The 5,335-nt window shown below is 41.5% G+C and overlaps 1 pseudogene; it reads right to left on the bottom strand.

Annotated features, from left to right (window-relative positions):
- Positions 1–455: 455 nt before the first annotated feature.
- Positions 456–667, bottom strand: LOC118562807 (annotated as a pseudogene).
- Positions 668–5,335: the final 4,668 nt, after the last annotated feature.

Here is a 5,335-nt window from a genome sequence, read left to right as displayed (position 1 = left end):
CTTACTGCCCTGGGGGGCGGGGAGAGGATGAGGGGGATTTAGGACGTGATTTTGACTAATGTAGTGCCCGACAACTGGCTGATGCTTCACTTTAGCATTCCTGACTGTGGTGTGTTTTGACAACCGCGGTCTGACAAGCAATGAACTTCATCCCCCAAGAAACGTAAAACTTTAACTGGCAGACGAAAAGAGGCAAGATGAATACATTTTACCCATATGCTGGACAGCTCAGCGGGCCAGCGTTGGACTAATGTCCATCAAAGATGATAAACTTTCCTGCTTGTCTAAGACAAACGTGCTTGATATACAGAACTCCACATTTTTAGCAAGTAGTGGTTGCTAGAGGTGACTTTGAGGGTAAAGAGGCTACACAACACAATGGAAACCGCTATAATTGGGGCTTTTCTCTCAAGCTTTTTCACAATTTTTATCACAATAACCTGTATGTGTTGAATTTACTTCAGCTCCTTAACAGCCACACCTGGGGGCAGGAACCATTTGAGTTTCTCTGCCTTCTCCATGTCTGTGTTGACCAGCATGTGCAGGTATCAGCTACAGCGCACCTTGAACTTGACGTTCTTTTTATTCCCTGATCTTTACAGACCTGGCATCCTTCCTCCAAGGCGTTCAGCAGAAAATCTTTGATTTCTTCTGTCTTTTGATGCATGTGGTCATGTGAGCAAACTGAAGAAATTACATTTTGTTAGTTATGCTTAAAAAGAGGATGGATGAGGATTTATAGAGTATTTTTGTCTGCGTGATATCGTGAAATTCACTCAGTCTGCCCTTATTGGATTTTGTTAATGGCCTTTTGAGCAACAGATTCCAACACGCTGGTTCTAGTCTAGAAGAAGCATCTTTAATCATTTGACCGAAGCATGCCATTTTGTTGAAAGTTCGGCAAACTTGTGTCTCCTCTCAAGCCATTTTCTTCCCACTCGTTTGATGAGAGGAGACGCCTTTGATGCTTTTTTTTTTTAACATTATGCTTTTTTTTTATTAACCTGCCAAGTCAAAGTGTTATAGAGTTTATTAGTGCATAGCCAGCGGCTTATTCCTTAAGATGATTGCTGTCAGTTTAAAATGCAGCATATTCGAATTAAAGCTGTACATCAACCCAGTGCTAAAAGCAAAAAGCAACAACTTCTGTTGTTTTGCACACTGAAATGTTTCAGATCAACAAGCAAATTTTTATTTCAGACAAAGATAACCTGAGTATATACAACATGATAGTTACATGCATTAAGGAAGAAATTGTTTTACAAACCAGCCTGGCCTAGAGTGGAAATATAACCCCCCCACCCCCCTTTTGTTAAACCATGAATTAATTGTGATTCACTTCATTTTATTTGTTTCAATTTCGATATAGCTGCAACCAGGCCTGATCACTGGAAGACCTTTAGAATCAAGTTCTCATTCAACAGAACTGGTCTGACAGCATGAAGTAGAATAAAAGATCTCCAGAGGAACACAACATGCTCCGGTCTAAAGAAAGCAAAAAAAAAACAAAAAAAAAAAACAATACATGCAAAAGAGTTGACAAAGTCATTTCTAAGGTGTAGGGAGAGCCATGGAACAGTGGAGAACCTTCCTAAGAGCGACTGACCTGCCAAAATGACAGCAAGACGACATCAACAACTAACCCAGGAGGTCACAAAATTACCTGGAATAACATCTAAAGCAGGAATTCCCAGATTTTTCAGTGTAGGACCCCCGAAATAACATTGCAAGAGACTGACAACCCCATTTTGGTGAGTGGGATTGTTATTTATATCTTTTTTTTTTTTAATGATGGGAATAAAGTCATACAATTACAAGAATAAAGTCATATTTCTGTAAGAATTCTTACAAAAATAAAAGTGCAGCTGCTCCCCGCATTAAAAGGAGGAATGTGGAGCATCTTGTAAAGTTAGGCTTTGATATCGATCTCACAAACAAGGAAATGCTGAATAATATTAGCACATCAGCGTCCAATCATTTCGTGACCCTCCATGGGTCCTTAACCCCAATCTGGGAATCCCTGATCTAAGGCACTGCTGGCTTTACTGGCTTCAACAAGGTCAGCTTTTAGTTTTCAACAGTGCGAAAGAGACTGAAAGACAGTGAAAGAAACCACTGCGGGTTTCAGAAAAAGACCATCGATCCAGCAGTGAAACACGGAGGCAGTAGTGCTGTGGTCTGATGCTGCTTTGACCGAATCGATCAAATTAGATTTTTTCTAGTAGAGGATCGCGAAGGAGACGGTTTGTGAATCAGTTTGGGACATTAGGCTCAAGATCGCTGAAATTATGCAAAGCACACCAGCAAGTCCTCCTCACAATGGGCCAGAGGAATAGATAAACAAAGGTTCAGGAGGGGATTAGTTAAAAATCTGGGCAGATGTCTGATTGAGGTGCTGCAGCATTAAAACTGAACAGCGTTCTCCTGCTCAAAACCCCGAAAATACGGGTAGATTAAAACTGTGCTGATCAAGAAGTATGCTTTTTCAGTTTATACAGTAAATGTAACAATTTGAGAACTACATATGGTACTCACTCTGGTTACGTTTTCTGATAATCAGATGATCTGCAACACACATTGTTTTGCCGCAGCTTTTTCCCTTTCTGTTCAGAGATTTTGGGTTCTGCTCTGTGCTTCAGCTGCAGCACCTCAACTCGCCACTTATTGTTAAGCAGACGCTGACACTAACAGGAACTGTTGGTTTGAAGGCAACGTTGACAACAGTGTTTACAGGATCATGCAGCGGCCACCCGGGGGAAAAAAACACAACACTTGAACGCATGTCACATTCCCACCAGACCCCGAAATGCGCTGACCAGACCGCAGAGTGAATGTACATCCCAGGCTGAGGACTCAAGAAGGGGCAGAGACTCCTGAACTATCCCCCAGCAAGAGGAAACCCGAGCTGGGCCTGTACCGGCGCTGGAATCGTCTGCGCTGGCTCCCGCCAGAGCCAAAACCTCATTCTGGAAGTTTGGAGGGCAGAGCGGAGTGATAGCATTTCCTGCCTCCATTTGGAGTCCCACAATATGGAAAACATCTCAGCCTCTTGAAGGAAAAAAAAAAAAAGTCAAGTCATGCATTGGTTAGGCTGTGATTGCTCGGGGTGGTATTTCTGGGTAAATCGGAGTTTGAGAAAAGGAAGTCTTTTATCTGTGAACAATAACGGATTGAAAACAGGAGGGGCTGTTGGTTTGAACCTTGATTGTGCGGTCTGAAGAGTAGAATTGCTCTTTGTGAAATAAATGACATTTAGATTTCTGTGAAAAACTCAAACATGCTCCGTGTTTCTGGAAAAGGAGCTGCTGCTATTGTCTGGGTGGTGGGGCGCTGCGCCAGCATAACCAGGCTTGATATTTACACGGACCACTGCTGAACCGCTATTTAACCACCATATGATGTATACATTTCAGTGGTCTGCAAAGCTGTAGCTACACAGATTTAAAAATATTTAACAAAATTACAAGTGAGCCATGAGCTTTTATTTAACTTCTGGATCTGTCCTGATTTTATGCCAGAACAATGGGTAAACTAGACTCCATAGTTTTAAGATATAAAATAAAAGTCGACAAAGCAAAGAATTCATCCCCTTTTAACTTTTCCACATTTTGTCACGTTAAAGCTTTAACAAAAAACTTGAATGAAATTAATTCACAGGTCAGGGGTAGGCAGTCAAGAGGTTTCTCTGGATGAGCTGCGGAGATCCACGGCTCAGGTGGGAGACTCTCTAACCTTCCTGGAGAATGAGAATATATGCATGACTTAGAATGGCCTAGTCAAAGTACAGGCCTGCATCTAGTTGAAGATATGTAGCCAGACACAAAAAAAGCATGAAAACACAAGGGGTGTGAAAAGCTGGTAGTGTGGTGATCTAAATCTTCTAGATCTGTTAGAAATAAAACAGAAAGAATGACTTCCTTTTACGTCACAAATATGCATTGTTTTGTTTTTAGCCCGTAAAGTCCTACAAAGGCTTGACGTGAGGCTGAATGAGCACAAACCTCCTGTTTTGGCCTCATTTCACCGGCTGCCTGTTCCTTTTAAGATTCTTCTATTTGCTTTTAAATCTGTGAACGGTCTGGCCCCGCCGGACCTCTGTGAGCTTTTGGAATTGCCTTGCCCTTCCCGTTTGTTCGGGTCAGCGGACCAGCTCCTCCTGGATGTGCCGGGGGCGCGACGGAAGCTCAGAGGGGACAGAGCTTTTTTCCGTGGCAGCTCCAGGATTGTGAAACGTTCTGTCGCTGCACATGAGACAGGCCTCTTCTCTGCCCAGTTAAATCTGCTCTGAAAGCCTTTTCTCATCGGCTTTTCACCCAGCATGACAGAGCTCACTTCACTCATTTCATTCAAGTTGTGTCTAACATCTTTTATGTGTTTTCCTGTTTGTGTTTTGATGCTTGATCTGTGCAGCACTTTTGGTCAGATGCGCTGTTTTAGAATCTTTATAAATAACATTGGCTTAGCTTGAGTAAAAATGCAAATCAAAACACCTTTTAATTAGGCATAATTTCCTTTCCACTTTGCAACTATGTGTTACTTTTTGTTGCCCTGGCAAATAGAAATGAAACGATTGAAAAACACACAGGGGTATTAAGACTTTTGCAAGACTGTGTTTGATGCAAGACCTACTGAAATGTTTGAAACTATCTGCATTTGCTCTGCATCTGTTTGTGTAATGCACATGGTATGACAACGCCAGGCTGTTTCCAAATCTCCAGGAATTGTGATTTTTTTTTTTGCTGTTTTCACAAAAATCCCAGAATAAACCGCAGCTTTCATATTCGTCTGACAAGAGTAAAATGAAAGGCAAAATCTCAAGTGTTAACGTGCGGTGTGAATGACTCAACGGCAATTAGCCTGTTTTGCTGCATCACAGCCATTTGTGTCTAGAGGTTTATCACATGGCAATTATACTGGAAGAGACACATTTTCCACTGTGATAAATTCCCTTCTTTCCCAACAAGACGTTTCATTTAAGGACCGAGTTCTCAGGTCTGCAAACAGAACGGTCGTGTACAAACATTTTCGTCTTTTTTTTTTTCTGCTTGAAATTTCAAGCACATTTCATAAATACCTTACATATACAGTGAATACACTCAATATTCAACTAACAGTCTTTGACTGTGTATGCTAGGGCTGGACAATATAGAAAAAAAGCCTATCGATAAAGTAGAAATCATATTGATCAATATTGATATATATTTAAAAACTTCAAAACATACATAAGTGCAGCCCTGGCCATGGTGAAGGAGCGTTCCTGAATCTGCGTTGTGATTGGTTGGGAGGATGTAATGACTGCAGTATTAACCTAAATGATAGGCTAGAATGCAAAAGG

The sequence above is a fragment of the Fundulus heteroclitus genome, chromosome 4 (assembly GCF_011125445.2).
Source record: "Fundulus heteroclitus isolate FHET01 chromosome 4, MU-UCD_Fhet_4.1, whole genome shotgun sequence".
NCBI lineage: Eukaryota > Metazoa > Chordata > Actinopteri > Cyprinodontiformes > Fundulidae > Fundulus > Fundulus heteroclitus.
The sequence above is the reverse complement of the archived record's forward strand: the minus strand, read 5'-3'. Positions and strand labels throughout refer to the sequence as shown.